This window comes from Colias philodice, chromosome 6, assembly GCF_061535455.1.
Source record: "Colias philodice isolate Cphi_HAF_F1 chromosome 6, ilColPhil1 Martin Lab GWU primary, whole genome shotgun sequence".
In the NCBI taxonomy this organism is placed as follows: domain Eukaryota; kingdom Metazoa; phylum Arthropoda; class Insecta; order Lepidoptera; family Pieridae; genus Colias; species Colias philodice.
The window spans coordinates 11,033,615-11,051,893 of record NC_143091.1 but is presented as its reverse complement, the minus strand read 5'-3'; the positions used below and the strand labels follow the sequence as shown (position 1 = coordinate 11,051,893).

At 32.8% G+C, this 18,279-nt stretch overlaps 1 protein-coding gene across 1 annotated transcript in view; it reads left to right on the top strand.

Moving 5' to 3' along the window:
- Positions 1-18,279, top strand: part of krz (beta-arrestin protein kurtz) — a 107,338-nt gene that overhangs the window by 61,634 nt on the left and 27,425 nt on the right. Inside the window, exon 2 of the mRNA XM_089696914.1 lies at positions 4,100-4,159. The gene's annotated coding sequence lies outside the window, so the exon portion shown is untranslated. The remainder of the gene's footprint in view (positions 1-4,099; positions 4,160-18,279) is intronic.

Here is an 18,279-nt window from a genome sequence, read left to right as displayed (position 1 = left end):
CATCGAAATTATGTTTATAATTTATATTTACCCAGACATTGGTAAAATACAGATTGTTTGTTTAGGTCTCAATCACACGCTCCATTTAAAGGTTAGCTTGGAAAACATGAATGAGTTTTCTATTTTTTTTATTTCTGCGAATAGTATAGTATAGTAATAGTATCGTAAGTACTCATAACGGCAGGCGTAGTTCTTGTATATAAAACCCTCTCAATTTTGAGTGCTAAAATCGATCGAGAAGGGTCATAGAGCCTGAAAGGGAATAAAACACCATACAAAAGGGATCCCTCAATAAAAATGGATTTAAATCTGAACTCTGCAGCAAATGTAACTAATGCTAAATCGCTCAAAATTTGTGCGATGCATAAGTATTATTCTTATGAAATTGGATTTATAGCATAGGTACACATTTTTAACATCATTTGGAACCATACCATCTACTAGTATAGAAGTATGGTACTATCTTATTATCTATCCCTGCAATAGAAGAATTCTTTCTAAGAAACCTCTCCACCTTATTAGTACTACGCAATCAACGCTAAGTTCAAACATGAACTTCCTTGTACGAGATATGATCCGCGATATCCGGTCCGTGACGCACTCGACGCATTATCTGGGGGCACGGTAGTGCCCCCGCCAAGACGAGCCAAGCGAAAGCGAAGCGCACGGGCACTACCTACCTTTTCTCGAAGCGCTTCGACGTTTTTTTGAACCCTCATAACTTGGGTTTGGATTATGCTAGATCAACAAAATTTTCGGGATATATTGTCAATAGCGGACTTATTGAACATATTAAGTTTTAATTACATTAGCTTTTATACTTCAGATTTTATTTATATCTAAAAAACGCTAATTTCGTCACTGACTCACTGATGATCATCAAAATTCTTAAGGTATTTCCTAATGTCCTAGAAAGCTGAAATTTTGTATGTAAGCTAGTATTAGCACACAAACAACATAAAAATTATAAAACTTGTAACTTTCATCCCCCAACCCCTTAAACTAGGGGATGGGAGTTTGTATGAGACCTGTAATTTTAAATTAAATTTTGATGACGCTAGAGGTCTAATCTAATAATCTAAAACTTGGTTCCCCTAGATATATATATGTATAGGTACTCCTTGTTAAAAAAAAAAAATTAAAAATTTAATCGACATATATTGAGACATATACTTCAGATCAGATCATATCTGGGGGCACGGTAGTGCCCCCGCCAAGACGAGCCAAGCGAAAGCGAAGCGCACGGGCACTACCTACCTTTTCTCGAAGCGCTTCGACGTTTTTTTGAACCCTCATAACTTGGGTTTGGATTATGCTAGATCAACAAAATTTATGGGATATATTGTCAATAGCGGACTTATTGAACATATTAAGTTTTAATTACATTAGCTTTTATACTTCAGATTTTATTTATATCTAAAAAACGCTAATTTCGTCACTGACTCACTGATGATCATCAAAATTCTTAAGGTATTTCCTAATGTCCTAGAAAGCTGAAATTTTGTATGTAAGCTAGTATTAGAACACAAACAACAAAAAAATTATAAAACTTGTAACTTTCATCCCCCAACCCCTTAAACTAGGGGATGGGAGTTTGTATGAGACCTGTAATTTTAAATTAAATTTTGATGACGCTAGAGGTCTAATCTAATAATCTTAAACTTGGTTCCCCTAGATATATATATATGTATAATTGTATAGGTACTCCTTGTTAAAAAAAAAAAAAATTAATCGACATAATATATTGAGACATATACTTCTGATCAGATCATATAAATATGAATGAATAGAAGTGTTGCGAACGTCTCCTGCCTCTTACGTCCACACAGTAGCTAAAAATAAAAAAAAATTGTCCTTGACAAGAGAGTGGGCTATAAAAAAAGGCGTCTCTGATGTGCAAGAAATACACCCCAAAAAAGAAGAAAAAAAAAATTTTGTTACAAACAACTTACAAAAAGAAATGAAATCCCACCAAAAACATTTTCATGTAAAATGTTGCCAAGACGAGCCCATATGACTCGCACTGTCAAAAAGTTATCAGATCTCATGTAGAGCCAAGCTTCTAACACTACACGCCCTAACTCTACAAGGCTTACTTCACAAACTCTACACCTTAGTCAAAATATGTGGCTTGGCCGTTTAAAGAACTATTGTATAACACAAAAGTAATAACGGTGAATTAATTTTTCACCTTACGCCGATGTGAATGTAGCGAAATGGCCAAGCCACATATTTTGACTAAGGTGTAGAGTTTGTGAAGTTAGGCCTTGTAGAGTTAGGGCGTGTAGTGTTAGAAGCTTGGCTCTACATGAGATCTGATAACTTTTTGACAGTGCGAGTCATATGGGCTCGTCTTGGCAACATTTTACATGAAAATGTTTTTGGTGGGATCAGATTATCGTCATTCGATGACGCGTATTTGATAGTTATCGGTCTATGGATTTTTACAGTAATGTACTGAGATAACGTCTCGAGAACTAAGGTAGGTATGTGCATATTGGAAATTGGAATGGAGTGATTTAAAATTATTGTTGTATTAATATTTTGAAACTTCTTAAGGTTAGTTGAGAGTAAAATTTCAAGGTTTCGATACCGTCACGTCATGGATTAAGACGATTATCTTTGAATTTTACCAAAGAAGTTTTATTTCTGACACGTGGGCTTGGCATACACGCTCTTGTTTTTTTTTAATTTTGTATAAATTTTTGATTTTTCAGACAGGATCGCATTGATATTTTTATTGGTAAATTAACTAGAACATAGATCGTGCCTACCAACTCCAAAAACCTTCATGACGGAAAGAAATAGCACCAATAATTTCTTTGATTGTCTTTTCTCTCTCTAGAGTCTAGAGTCTAGACTGATTAAAATATCATCTAGTGCTAAAATGAATTTAATCTTGGCTATATTATAATATACAGTATTAAATGAAAATGTTGATTTCAACCCTTCGAGATTAAAGCAATTAATGTAAAGTATGAAATAGGGATGCTGGAACAACGGAGATCTAAAGATTGTGCTTAATTACTAAATCTCATTATCCTAACGAGACGAGTTATTAAACACGAGATTTAGAAAGATTATCCTGTAATGAATGCCCTAAATTTATGAAATTATTTTGACAACCTAGTGGTACCAGAGATGCAAATTGCAAAGTTAGACTTCGCTTTGATCCCCACTAGTGATAAAAATGTATGTATAAAATATTGTATTAATAACTTAGTTATGTAGCAGATAGTGCCACGTAAAATGTCCAGGAATATTTTATTATATACGTATTATATTTTATGAAACATTCACGTCCAAAAGCAATATCTCCTACAAGTTCTTTTTCTAATATGTCGTTTACATACTCCATATTAACTATGCACGGAATAACAATCGCATAGTTAGGCAGTAATAGATTCTATATCAGAATCAGAGATAAAGTCTAATAATCTCTAGATGTTAAATTTTATTACCAATATTATTTCCTATGTGTCGTCTTGGAGAAATAGGTCAAACTTGATCTACGAAGTTTCATAGCCTTTATGGAGCGCGTGATAAATCCTATATAGTAGTTTTTACGAAACATTACTTATGACTGAATAAGGAAACTGGTATCCAGTTACTTTTATATAATAATTTATTTTACTCTTTAAAAAATGTTACTTACTACTTACATTACTCTGTAAAAAATGTTATACATTTACATTTTATATATTATGGTGCAAAATATATAAAAAATTCGAAAGGTCTTATATACCTACTATAATCAGAATCGCAACCCAACTCAAATTACGGGCAGGATTGGGCAGGATTACCGAATTGGCCCAAGACCCAATTATATATGCTTTGGTTACCATTAGCGACTGCTTAAACGATATCATTAATTAATTAGCAAATGTTTCTTCGTTTTTATTCTATAGTTTTTTTGGAAATAACCAGACCATTTTCTGTCTGCTTTGTCGGGATTTAAGAAAAAATACATTCTGTAAGATATGTATTTTCTTTTCAATCAGGAATAATTGTGCGCCTTCCTGGTATAAGAATTTTCGAAATCAGCTTTTTTTTTTTTACAAATATACAACAATTAAATCTGTTTTTCCTTTGTTACCAGGTGAATGCAGTGCCTGATCGCACATCAAGTAGACCGCGCCGCCTAGCCGCCAATTAACAAGTATGTTGACAATATTTTGTTCATAAGTGATGATGATTGTTCCTTTCACTCCTCGAGAAGCATAGGGCCTCAGTAAACTTTTTTCCAGTCACGTCGATTTTGGGCTTTTGCTTTGGCTTCTTGCCACGACAGGCCGGTTTTATTTAGTTCAGCAACCACGGATCTCTTCCACGATGCAGGGGGACGACCTTTTCATTAGTTCATAAGTACAACATAGTTAAGTAAAAGAAAGAAAAAAAACACTGAGTCTCAGTCATCTCCATGAATACAAATAGTAAATAATTTGGAAAATCCAAAAGTGCACGCCTCATAATTTTTTTTAATAATTATTTATTAATTATTATTTTTGTTTATTTAATAACAATTAAACCACATCGAATCAGACCCTGAAAAATGAAAGGGTTCTATTCCTGAGCATACTCAAGCGTAAGAGAAAAAAAAAGACTCGATTAGTTAAGTATTTCGGTCGCTATCGTGTTAACAAGAAAATCCTCCGCACATACAGACACACGGACGTCCAAGACAGAACTTTTTTAAACTGTTTTTTAACTAGTTTAAATAACAAAAATGACATCAAAAATATCATGAATGTTAAAAATAGTGTTTTTTCTTAATATGTGTGTGTATGTATTATCTTACAAGTGCAATGTATGATACATAAAGACATTTTAAGTTTAAAAAATCAGATGTTTTGCGCGAAGTGACAGTAGTACCCACCTCAACGCTTCGCTTATGAGGCGTGCAATAAACAGACTTCATAAAAGAAAGAAACCACGTGGCAATGAAACTATTTTTGTTGAAGGAATATCCTAAAATAAAATCCCGTTAACACAGCCGCATTGCACACTGATATAGTCCACCCGATGACCTTTTGTAACATTCCACAACAGAGTTCCATAAAGCCCGTACATAATGGGAAAGTAAAATAACCTGTTGCGTATCGTTGTATCATCTATCTTTTGAAAATATTCTCGCAATACTTTGTAAAGTAAACTTTATGGCTACGGAAATAGGTTTCAGTTTTGCAGGTATCTCGATATTTTCATTCATGCCTGTTAGGTTAGTTTGGCCTTTGTGTGATTAATATTGATTCAATAACAGCTGTTGTGTTGAGAATTGAGATGTTATGAAATGTTTTTTCCGTAATAATTGTTTGATAGATGTTTGTAGGTAAAATGTAGATAACAATAAAAGTTGTTAATACATTGAAGATGGTTTGTTTCGTAAATTAATAAAGATGAACCGTGCAGGTTATTTTCAGTAGGACATTGTTTCTCTTTAGGTTCAAGAGGTAAATGAGTTTGTCAAAATTATAAAAATACTAGTGGTCCGCCCCGGCTTCGCCCGTGGTACCTACATGTTTAAACTATCCTATCTCTCAAGTTGGATCGAACTGCAAATGGTGTGCGAATTTTATTATAATCGGTTAAGTGGTATAGGAGTCCATTGAGGACAAACATTGTGAGTTGTGACACGAGATTTATATATATATATATATTAAGATAAGATAACGATACAATCTTCTTGTATAATAAATATAAAAAAAACTTTTGTATATTACCCACTATATAATATAAACAACATAAATAATAAACATAGGTATATTATTAAATTTTAAGGGTAACAAAACTTGCTGACAATTTGTTCAGACTATTTTAAGGTCTATAATATATACATTATGTATACCATACGATATATTTTAAGTTAATTCCTCTTTCACATCTCGTTTAAACTAAAATGTAATTTCCTTAAGAAATAATCCCACATAATTCAAGTTTTCTTTGTCACAGTTGAGAAACATTAATTTTAATCTTGGATGAAAGTGGAGAAGGCTGTTACTATAAATTTTTATATATTTTGCCCGTTTCTTGATTTTCTCTGACTAGGCGTCTAAAAGTCTAGATAAAAGGCTTATAAAATAGAATGATATTCTAATTATAAGGGCAAAGTTCAGGACTAGATTTTTTTGATAACTCAGACTTTAGTTACAAGAATTCATATTAAATTACCAAAATAATAACAATTTAAGTTCGCAAAAACAAAATCTATTAGCTTTAGATTTGATGAAAGTCACAAAATTAATAATTATGCTTTTAAATAATTGTTTTATCATTTTCAAGAAACTTTTTCTATTATTTTCAATACACGAGTTAGATTACAACCCACAAACAATATTCGTCTAAATGTTCTCTAATATGTACTAATATCGAGCAAGGTTTAACTCAACCAAAGAACAAAGGTCACGAATCCCAAGGGATCGGGAACTTTTCAAACATCCCCTGTTTACTTCATCTCGGAGATTCGCTGAAGCCTCGTATTTACATTACTGGGAACTGGAATCTAATATTCTTACCAAATTACGTTTATTATATAAGTTAAAATCGTGCTGTGTTTTTGCTACGAATATGAACATCACTCATCATCAACTGATTTTGATGCGGTTTTTTTAGTAGATAGGCTGATTCTCGAGGAAGGCCTACCTAAGTGTATAATTTATTAGGTTTTAGACAAAGCGGGCGAAGCCACGGACGGTTTTTTAACATTTCTGTTTACTGATTATTTTCCATAACCGGACCCGTAGTTCCTGAGATTAGCGCATTCAACCAAACAAACTCTTCAGCTATATTATTTATAGATAAAACATTAAATATATGTGGGATAATGTAATTAGCAACGACACCAACTACGGTTAATGAACGCAACTCTATAGCGACATTACACTCTGTTTACAGAACACCCCTCGGGACTGTTTGAAGATGTATTACTTCTATTATTGCTCCATTCACTAATGTATTAGATAATGCTACGGATTAATGTACTTTAAAATAAATCAATACCTTGCCTGAATGATGAGCATGAATATTCATATATCAAATTTGCCCTTCTTATAATCCGGCACCCTTATTATAATTAGACTTATTAATAAAATTATAATTGGTATGTTAATTAATGTATTATGGAATTTGTAAATAAATATATTAAATAACTGGAGGGATGCTAAAGGAACGATTTATAAGGAATATCTCAATTGTAAAACACAACATAGCACGAATAAAAATCAATTGAAAGCCAAACTTTTCATATTGATTTGTCGAGTTAAAAAATATGCTCTATTCATTGTGATTTTCATACTGTATATAACATTTAAATTATATTGGTTTACAATACAAGTGATCCTTTATGATATGGTTATATCTCGATAAGCCAATTAACTAACTTCAATTGTCTGATTGACCCCCACGTACTTATTGATGATCCCACGACCTATTATTGAACAATTATTTAATTAACAGTTTATTGTTATAATTGACTGAAATTAATGTTACAGCAGATAGATATATTATTTTCAGACTAAGTAATTATTTTGTGAGTGACGTGGTATATTTGTAAAAAGAGGTATATCTATTTTACCATCATCCCAGTTTTTTTAAGTCATGTTACTTACAACTTACATGTTGTTAGGCTTTGTTGATTAAATAAATAAATATAATATTATAATTTTGATTATTTATTCTGAAGTTCATTCAAATAAGCTTATTTAACAAAATATATGCTGTAATATACATGGATTTTTACAGACTCATAAATCCACAGCTTTATCAAGTGTGCTTCACTTGTCGAGTCGACTCCAATGTTTACGATGAAAATACTTTAGTGATTTATGTTTACATATCTTAATGTGGTTGTGTATCGAACTTTTATATGTATATCGAACTTTTTCTGCTTTTATTTTCTATAATATACATTGTTAGACGTAACTTTTGATTTAATATTTTTGTGGATGAGTAGTTGTCAATATAGTTGTCACTGTTTCCTGTCCGAACATGCTTAGCTGTCGCATACTATAAATTGCCGCGTTCCTTTGACTCGTGGCGCAATCGTACGGATCGTGCCTAGGGGCTCGGACGCTGTTTATACGACGTTCGACCCAACTACCCTCACTTTACTAATAGTCGTTGACTAGCTGCGTTTTGTTATCAACTACCTACATCAATTAGGTAGCTGTGTAGAATCGCAGTACATTCTTATTACATTCAAACTAATATTTAACTAGCTTCGCATCTTAATTTCTTATATCAGAAGTGGGATAGAATTCAAGCCTACATTTGTTAATTGTTTTGAGTTTTGTAACGGCATACTGGCGTTTGTGTTTTTTCGTGCGTTGTGTGAAGTAAAAATTTGTTACGTGGATTATTGTAACGGGAATGTAGTTCATCGAAGGAATTGTGTGTAGTGATCCAAATCGCTAGTCGAACCCTGGCGTTGAGGTATTATCTAGTCGCTGGCGTATCGTAGTGATGTATTTCACTAGTCGAACGAGCGTAGATATACCAAGATACGCGAACGGAGTGATTATGTCATGTGGACGTGGTTATTGTTCTGTCAGGTCAGTCTGGCCGAGGCAGGATGGTTGTGTAATCCCGAGATGAACTACCGTAGTGTTTTAATACGAGAAAAGGCGTACGAGGACGTACGATTGTCAGTATGGCCGTGTTAGACGTAACTTTTGATTTAATATTTTTGTGGATGAGTAGTTGTCAATATAGTTGTCACTGTTTCCTGTCCGAACATGCTTAGCTGTCGCATACTATAAATTGCCGCGTTCCTTTGACTCGTGGCGCAATCGTACGGATCGTGCCTAGGGGCTCGGACGCTGTTTATACGACGTTCGACCCAACTACCCTCACTTTACTAATAGTCGTTGACTAGCTGCGTTTTGTTATCAACTACCTACATCAATTAGGTAGCTGTGTAGAATCGCAGTACATTCTTATTACATTCAAACTAATATTTAACTAGCTTCGCATCTTAATTTCTTATAACATAGATTATATGCTGTTGATAGAAGGTTTTAAAATGGTCAAAGCTAAGTCGAGTTTTTGGACTGTAATGTGTGTAGACTTGAGGAGTTTTGGTTACAGGATAAGTTATTAATCTTAATAATACATAGTCGTAATTAGAGATTAATATTTAAAACATACATTTATATTTAATGAAAAAAAGTTTATATACTGAGATCATCTTCTTTGTCGTAACCGGGTAAAAATAACAAAGGCATTCTTGCATCTTGCGAGCATGTGAGGGACACGCCGGAAGGTTATCCTATATTCGTTTATTAAAAACAAGTTTCGGGTGAGCACGTAAGATTGATCGCCAGGGAAGATTGATGCAAGGAAAATTGATCAGTTAAATATTTAAGACAATCTGTCCCATTCTCCCCAAGGTGAACGATACCATAATTTTCATGTGAACTAAAAGGAAAGGAATAGAATAAAGACTGGGATTGGTGAGGTAAAGGACACAGGCCTAAGTAAACTAAAACTTATATCTAAAATTGTTAGTTTTCTTTATATCTAAATCTACCCTCAAAGTGGCCAACACAATAGCAACCTACAAAGCACTATAATAGCCCGCCTTTGTTCATTACTCGGTTATCAATATAATTACGCGACAGCAGAGATAGGCAATTTCCCGTTCCCGCAAAGACGAGTTTGCCTCATGCAGCGTCACGGCGAAGGAAATTCTATTTTCTAAGACACTTCGAGTTGTGTATGTGTGTATTGTAATTGAATTTTGTTGCCACCGTAACTCATTTAAGATGTTAGGCCGGGAGATACTGACACAAAATTTTGGGTCATTTGTAACAGTATGGCGGTTCTACAGGGGTCTTAGTACGCAATGACAAAAAGAAAAATGATGGTCAGAACGCTGGTACCGGGGGCCCAGTCGCGTGGGCGTTAGTCGAACTCGTCGGTATATCGGCCTATGTGCATGTTTGGTTCATGTTTAGGAGTTGGTACTGGGACTAGATTCGTAGAAGGTAAAGTTAAATTGCCTTTATCACGAGAAAACGCTTCGCTTGGTTCCTGGTAGTATATAGCTTTTCCGGCTATAGGTCTGATATTAGTATTCTCAGAAGTTTAAAAAATCAACGTTGGCATCCTTTATCAATTTCCCGAAATTAATCATTCGTTAAAAGATGTTCGCTTGATGGCCATTATAAAAAAAAATCGGTCAAGTTGAGTCGGAATCACGAAGCTCAGTTACGTACAAAAAATCTAAAGCGCATCTGCAAATAATTGGTAACCCATCCAAATTTTGACCGTGCCAACCGTCGCTAAAATTCTTTCAGCATTGTTATTATAGCAGCAACAGAAATACGCCATCTCAGAAACTACTATTATATAACCAACATATATCTAAGAAAGTTATTTATTACATACTCCGTAGACAATTCAATACAAAATGCTATAAAGAGTACTTGTAAAGAGGGCTGAATCTGATCCCCTTTCCTTTGAACTGACCTAATACATTTAATACAAAGTAATAAAACTTTGATATTGTTTGATCTTAGCCAAAAGGCAGAGATGAAAGTTAAAATTAAACAAATGCTCTTTCTCATTCTTCCTTATTTGATTACATTGTGAGGATTCTAATTATATCACAAGGAATTTTTAATTTAAGAGAAGCAATCGTAAAAAGATTAGATTTTACAGCAAATAATTTGAAAAGTGTCTTTATTAAATATCGTCAGATTTAAACCGAGCTTTCACTCAAAGTTTTAAGTCTATGTCTATTTAATAACAAAATCTAATTATACACACACCGGCACAATTAGCGGAACACAAACCGATGTGCGAGAACATCGTCTGGGATTTGAACGAATGGCAGCAGGTTCTCTTTACTGATGAGTGCAGAGTTCTTTTAAAACAGATCGATGGGAGACAGCGAATATGGAGACGCAAAGGAGAACGCCACATACAGTCTAATTTTGAACACACAGTGGCTTATGGTGGCGGCTTGATTATGGTTTGGGGAGGGATATGTTTGGGAGCTCGCACGGAGTTAGTGATAGTCACAGGAGGGACCATGACAGCAGATCAATACATCAGAGACATTTTAGAAGAACATGTTGTACCATTTGTCCCATTTATTTGTGACGACTTTATTCTAATGCAAGATAATGCTCGTACTCATAGAGCACAATCGGTACAGGCATATCTGAGCCACGTAGGTATACCGGTGATGCAGTGGCCAGCAAATTCCCCCAATATGAATCCAATAGAGCATGTCTGGGACTTGCTAAAAAGAAGGGTTAAATCCAGAATGCCAGCCCCCAACAATCTGAATGAACTTGAAAACGCATTACTTGAGAAGTGGGAGCGGTTGCCTCAAGAAATCATCGATAACATAATCTGTAGCATGCCCAGACGAATGAAAACCGTAATCAGAGCAAGAGGGGGAAACACTCGTTATTAATTTTGCTTTAATTTTATTGTTAAATCATTTAATGCACACTTTTTTTATTTTTTGTGATGGTTCATAATTATCCAAAAATTTCACTTATTTCAAATTTCTTTATTTTTTCAATAAAAAATAACGAAGACTTTTCAAAGTCGTTGTTAAAAGATGTTAATCAATTTGTTAGTTTGTGTCTAATTACATTTTCGTCAAAAATATGCGTTATTATCTCATAGTCTCACTTTTTTTTCTGTTCCGCTAATTGTGCCGGTGTGTATATTTGTGACTAAACACAAACGAATATAAAGCAAAATAGCGTTAATACCTCGAAATCAAAACTTTGTTTACAGTCCGTAAATGTCACATAAATTTAGATATTAAAATAATCATAATCTTATAAATAAAAATGAATCGCAAAATGTGTTGGTAAGCGCATAACTCGAGAACGGCTGAACCGATTTCGATAATTCTTTTTTTATTATATTCCTTGAAGTACGAGGATGGTTTTTATGTAGAGAAAACGTAAATATGTACCACGGGCGAAGCCGGGGCGGACCGCTAGTACTTAATAGTATTATGATTATTTTAATATCTAAAGGCGAAAGTTTGTAAGTATGGATGTATGGATGTTTGTTACTCTTTCACGTAAAAACTACTGAACCGATTACAATGAAATTTAGAACACATATAGAGGGTAATTTGGATTAACACATAGGATAGGTTTTATCCCGGAAATCCCACGGGAACGGGAACTATGGGGGTTTTTCTTTGAAAATGCGGGCGAAGCCGCGGGCGGAAATCTAGTGATTAGATATTTTAATAGGCTATCTGAAAATATTATTATTCTAGTACTATATGATAATACTCCTAATTTGGTACAGTGTATGTTAGAACTTAGAAGTATAATTTATTAGCCTTCATTTGTTGATTCTGTTTGATGACAGTTATTTAGTCTCATTTTACTATCCACAAACGACTAAAATTTATCAAAGTAAATGTAGATATACACAGATGTGCAATATACTTTGTATGTACGATTGAAAGACGGCGGTTTTTTTATTACAATTCTTTATTCTCTCTTTTAAAGTTGTGATAAGTTTCAACACGTTAAACAATTTATTAATTCTATAATTTTACTTTTATCCCTCAGGATGCGGTGAATAAAAGGCAAATATATTTTAGTTTCATTAATAATAATTTATGATGATGGTCTCGAGAGGTTTACGTTGAAATGTCAACCACTTATTCTCTTAACGTTTACAAAGAAAATCAAAAGAAAATTACTGCTGTTATATGTATAATATGTAGTAAGTGAAATTCAGTAATGCTTGAAACAAACTTTTGTCACGAATATTTCGTCGCTGCCATTAACTTTATAAACATTTGTAACAAATGTAGACAACACTCAACTAAATGCTACGATGTTCGTGAGAGATGACAGCTTTAGTATAGATGCATAGGGTAAATGTGAATGGATTGTGGCACATAATTTCGAAGTTTTTGATCGTGCTCGAGTTATTTAAGTGCACATTTTTGATGAATATATTTGTTCGTCGTGTTAACTTGTATAGTTTCATATCGAAATTTATGTTGATGTAAATAATAGATTTATGTTTTACTTACCTATATCGTTTTTGTCGATACATGCTAAGAATTGTTTTGTGTGGTTGAAATTAAAATCAGTTCTGAAACTGTTTATAATATGATCATTATCACAAAGAGTAAACAAACGTATGATCTGCTGGTCGAAACAAAATCAGATTATTACTTTCGCTAGAAAATTATTAAACCGTGCGTTCAAATGCTCAAATTTTAGAATTATTGGAAATGGCGATTCAATTAAAAATAATTAATTACGCAGTTAATTAAATAGCTATTTCTGAGAAACTATTGAAGCTGTTTAAACTGTATCAGCCTCTGGCCATAATTAAAGGATTAATTGTGTTTGATTTATTCAAAGACAGAATTTAATAATCGTCTAAACTCTAGTCTCTAAGTGATTTTCTCTGAACTGACTTGTAATTAAAATAGGCCTTGAATGTTTTACTGATCTGTTATTGAAAGTTCCAAAGCCACTTGTCAATTCATAAGTTCTTTTTCTAAATAGAGCTTCCCAAAGACAATAGATGAATTTGTGGTTTGTTTGTTTTTTTTATTTCCAAAGATTCAAGAGTTCTTCACTTAATAGGTTAAAATTAAAAAAAAAAATGTTCTTGGTTTGGATAGAAGTTAGGGCAAGTTTTAAATTGTATATTGATTCGTCTGCCTCCTTAGGCGATTAGTCCAGCATTCATTTTAAATGAGTCTAACTCTGAACTTTTTGGTGGCACAGAAAGTTTTGGACTTCGTAGAACCTTTATAACTTGCTTACGAGTTACGGCGAAGTTCGTACGGCTTCATGAATTTGCTTTCAAAATTTTTAGGTATCTTTTCGTTTTTTTTTTTTTTTTATTTATTAAATAACAGACCTAGGCCTCCTCTCTTGGTAAAGTCAAATCTAATAATCAAATATCACGAGTTCGTGAATAATATATTGAATATATTAATAAATTTTAACACAAGATGGGTATCTTGAGTTAAAAATTTATGAAATCCTCGCTTTTATACAGATCTTTCAACTCATAAAGAACATATTCATGAAAAGTTGATGTGGTGCAGCATGATGTCCTTCTATTGAAACTTGAATCTCTCGGCATACATGGATCATTGCTTGCTTGGCTAACCAGTTACTTAAAAAATAGAATACAGAGTGTGGCGGTAAAAGGATATGTGTCCAACTGTTACATATCTGACTCAGGTGTACCTCAAGGGTCACATCTGGGGCCAATATTATTTACGATTTTTATTAATGATCTATGTTCTGTTTTCAAAAAAAGTAATTATTCTGTTTTTGCCGATGATTTAAAATTATTTAAAACTATAAAAACACAACATGATATCTCAGATTTACAAATGGATCTTAATAGGTTGGAAGATTGGTGTAATAAAAACGGTATGATAATTAATGCTAAAAAATGTTTCTTCTTACAACTCTCCCGAAAAAAGAAACCAATTCTAGCATCTTACGTCATTAATGGTCAGAATATAGAAACGGGTAATGAGATCCGCGACTTAGGAATCCTAGTTGATAGTAAATTAAATTTTTGCTCACACATTGATGCTATCGTTAAAAAGGCCAGTAGATTGTTAGGTTTTCTTAAAAGAAACACAAAATGCTTTAAATCAAAGACCAAAATTTTACTCTTTAATTCATTAGTTAGAAGCCATTTAGAATATGCAAGTGTAGTTTGGAATCCGTTCTATGCTGTTCACTCTCAAAGAATTGAAAACATTCAGCGTATATTTACCAGACATGTAGCTTTCCTTTCACCAGGAATTTCACACAGATCGCCTTATGAATATCGATTATCATTCTTCAAAATGATTTCACTTCGTAATCGTAGATTGTTGCGCGATACTATGTTCCTGTTTAAAATCCTCAGAAATATAAATCATAGCCCGCAAATCTTAAGTCTAGTTAGGTTTGCTGTTCCAAATAAATTACCACGTTATCCTGTTTTTAAAGTTTTTGACCTTCCAAATTATCGTAATAATGTTGGTAGAAACTCTCCAGTAACTCGTATATGTAGTACTTTTAATGACCTATGTAAGTCGTTGGGTGGTATAATAGACATAAATTTTGATTCACTTGTAGTTTTTCGCAAAAAAATTACTAAATTCTTGTTTGGTACAAAAATTCAGTAAAAAAAATGTTTAACGATTTACATATTTATTTTTATTTTTGTAATTAAATTTATTTAAGCACTTAAAATAACAGTAACGTAATTATATGTATAAGTTTTCTTGTGCATACCTGTAATTGGTGTATACATCACATTAATATTCGTTAGTTGTTAAGATCTAATTGTTATAATTTTTATGTGTACTCTGTTGGTATGTCTAAATAAATAAAATAAAATAAAATAAAATAAAAGTTAGATTTAAGCAGAAAAATAGACTTTTTTATACATAGCAAATTTAACTAACACTTCAACAATAATCGTTAAGAAAGTCACTCAATTTTTTAAATAATGTAGATTAAGATAGATAGAAAAAAATATTAATAGAATAATATAGATAGAAATATTTTCTATAAAACAATCCGCCCTTGAACGTCATGCTTCTCTTTATTACGATTCCCTAGTTCTCATATTATAGCTAACAGGCACTAACACTAGTTTTACAATAAGCACCATTTATTTTACACAAAATTACCTGATACTGGACGTGTTCAAATGTTTACGAAGCGATAAAGTCGATATAAGCCGTCGTAAGCAGTTGGATCAATGTTTATGTTGAGAAAATATTTGATTTGTTCGAGTCGCTATAAGATAATTCAGCTTTATAGTGCCGGTTGTAGTCATTGCTTAATCTTGTTGTTACATTGTATTGATGTAGTGTAACTATTAATAACTTTTAGAAGAAAATACGGAGACGTGATTAGACTAGGGGACTAGTTGTGTCTATTGGAAATTAGAAAATTAACATTTTTGGATCAACGTTATCCAGTATACAAATTAAAAACTTGCCAATATTAGAAATTGTATCAATCTGCAGCGGAAAAAAGTATACGTAGCAACAACAATCATGAGGAAATACAATTTTGAACAAAAGTATTATTAATACCTTTTAAATTATCCTATTTAGTATGTTCTCTATCAGCCATTAATTTCCTTCCTTCCTTTTAATATTTTGCGTTTATTACACCTACGTTGTATTATATAACAGACAACAGTATAAGCCATGGTAGCTATAGATTCAGAAAAATATAGTCATCACAAAATCAAGTACTAATATGACGTTGTTCCACTCGCGAATAACATTAGCCAATAGCCAGTATTGTAAATATTTTTTCAAGTTTCGCAAAACGTGGGAAGGTTTTAATTGCCCCTTATGTTTACAGGAAGTTATGTGATGTTAAGATGTTATTTATATTGAGATAATTGATGGCGGATTTATCCGGTGCGAAACTCCTACGCGAATTCTTTGAACCCCGGTCAATGTTTGTTTTGTTTATTGGCGACACGTCTGCGCTTTCTTAACGTTTAGATAAACAATTGTTTAGGCTAGGGTATGATCATTTTGTACCTACCTACCTACAGAATTTTTCAATAAAATCATCAATTATGGGCTGCTATTGTAGATGCTGTTTAAACGTAGTATTAAATTTAAATATGTTAGGAGAACTTGTAACTTATTATGTTTGTCTGTTGCATTTTCAATCTTGAACCACTGAATTCATGGACCGCCGAACCACCACATGTATTCAATCACACTTTAATAAATAAAACTCAAGGAAGAATGGTTACTTCTTGTCGAAAAAACAATACTCGAAGAAGTCAAGTAAAGAGTATTTGTATAGGGTCGGTCAGATATAGCTAATAGAAGGTATCTACTAGCTATCTATGTCTACCTGTTTTATTAAAGCGTCATTTTGATTTAAACGGTTCAAACTCGTAAAACCAACAAAGTAAAGTTTACTCTTTCAAGTTTGAGTTTTGGGAAAAGTTCGTTAATTATATGACTTCTCCTTCCATTTGAGGACAATAATTGTAAGCTTTCATTTGATTGTAAAAATTTCATTAAAATAATATTGAAATTATAATTAGAATGTACTTAAATAAATAATCATGGACCCAAGAAGATTAATGGCAAATTCATTTTAGATTAGTATTTTGGAAAGAATTGTACTAAGATCAATAATTTAATTTCGACATTAAAAAAGAGCGCGTGTGCTGAGCACACGTGTCAAAAGTGAAACTTCTTTGGCACGATTCAAAGATAATAAAGCCTTACTCCATAAAGTGACGATGTTGCCATGACGCGACCCTAAAATTTAACTCTCAACGCGCCTAACGAAGTTTCACTTCAAAAAATTACTTATATATCTGCTTAAATCGTGTTTGAATCAGTATTTTATTAATTTTATCTCAATTGTTACATAAATATAACCTACTTCCATTTGAAATATCTTGGCAAGTAAACCTTTATTAAAATGCTTATTACGCAGAACAAAATGTGTTATCTTTTATTACAAAGAAATTTAATATAATTTTCCGAGAAACGAGGTTAGATTTTTAAATCATATTGAATTACAAACAACTTGTTATGACACGGAATTTTATTTCTAAATGATATTATATTACGTTTATTTCTCGTTAAAGTGTTCTAGCTACTTTCTCTAGTGGGTTTTTTGAATAAGTGATGAGGGAAATATAAATATGGATGTGGGGTGAAGGACAGAAACCGCTTTTTAACAAAAATAAGTGTAAAATGTGTCACGAATAAAATTAATTAGCCAACTAGGTCTGGGACTGTGGTTAACTTGCTTTAAATGTTCTTACAATCACAATAATAAAATCATGTTTATTTAGTAACTAGCTGCGCTTCGCAGTTTCACCCACGTGGCTCCGCTCCTGTTGGCCTTAGCATGATGATATATAGCCTATAGCCTTCCTCAATAAATGGGCTATCTATCACCGAAATAATTTTTCAAATCGGACCAGTTGTTCCTGAAATTAGCGCTTTCAAACAAACTCTTCAGCTTTATAATATTAGTATACAGATTGTCGTGTTTGTGCCTAATAAATGTCTTTCGAATATGATATAAGCCTATGTAGTTTAGACTCATACTTGTATTTTATGTATAAATACTTAAGTGACTAAAACGACAATTAATTGCATTCATAAAAAGCAAAATATATAATCAAAGTCCGGATTTAATATAGCAATATTATCTGGGGATTCACGTGTGCTATAACGTTCTTCACATCATGAAATCAATTCGCCCTACAACCTCCGCCCACAGAATCGTAATAAAACGAACGTAAAGAAAAAAT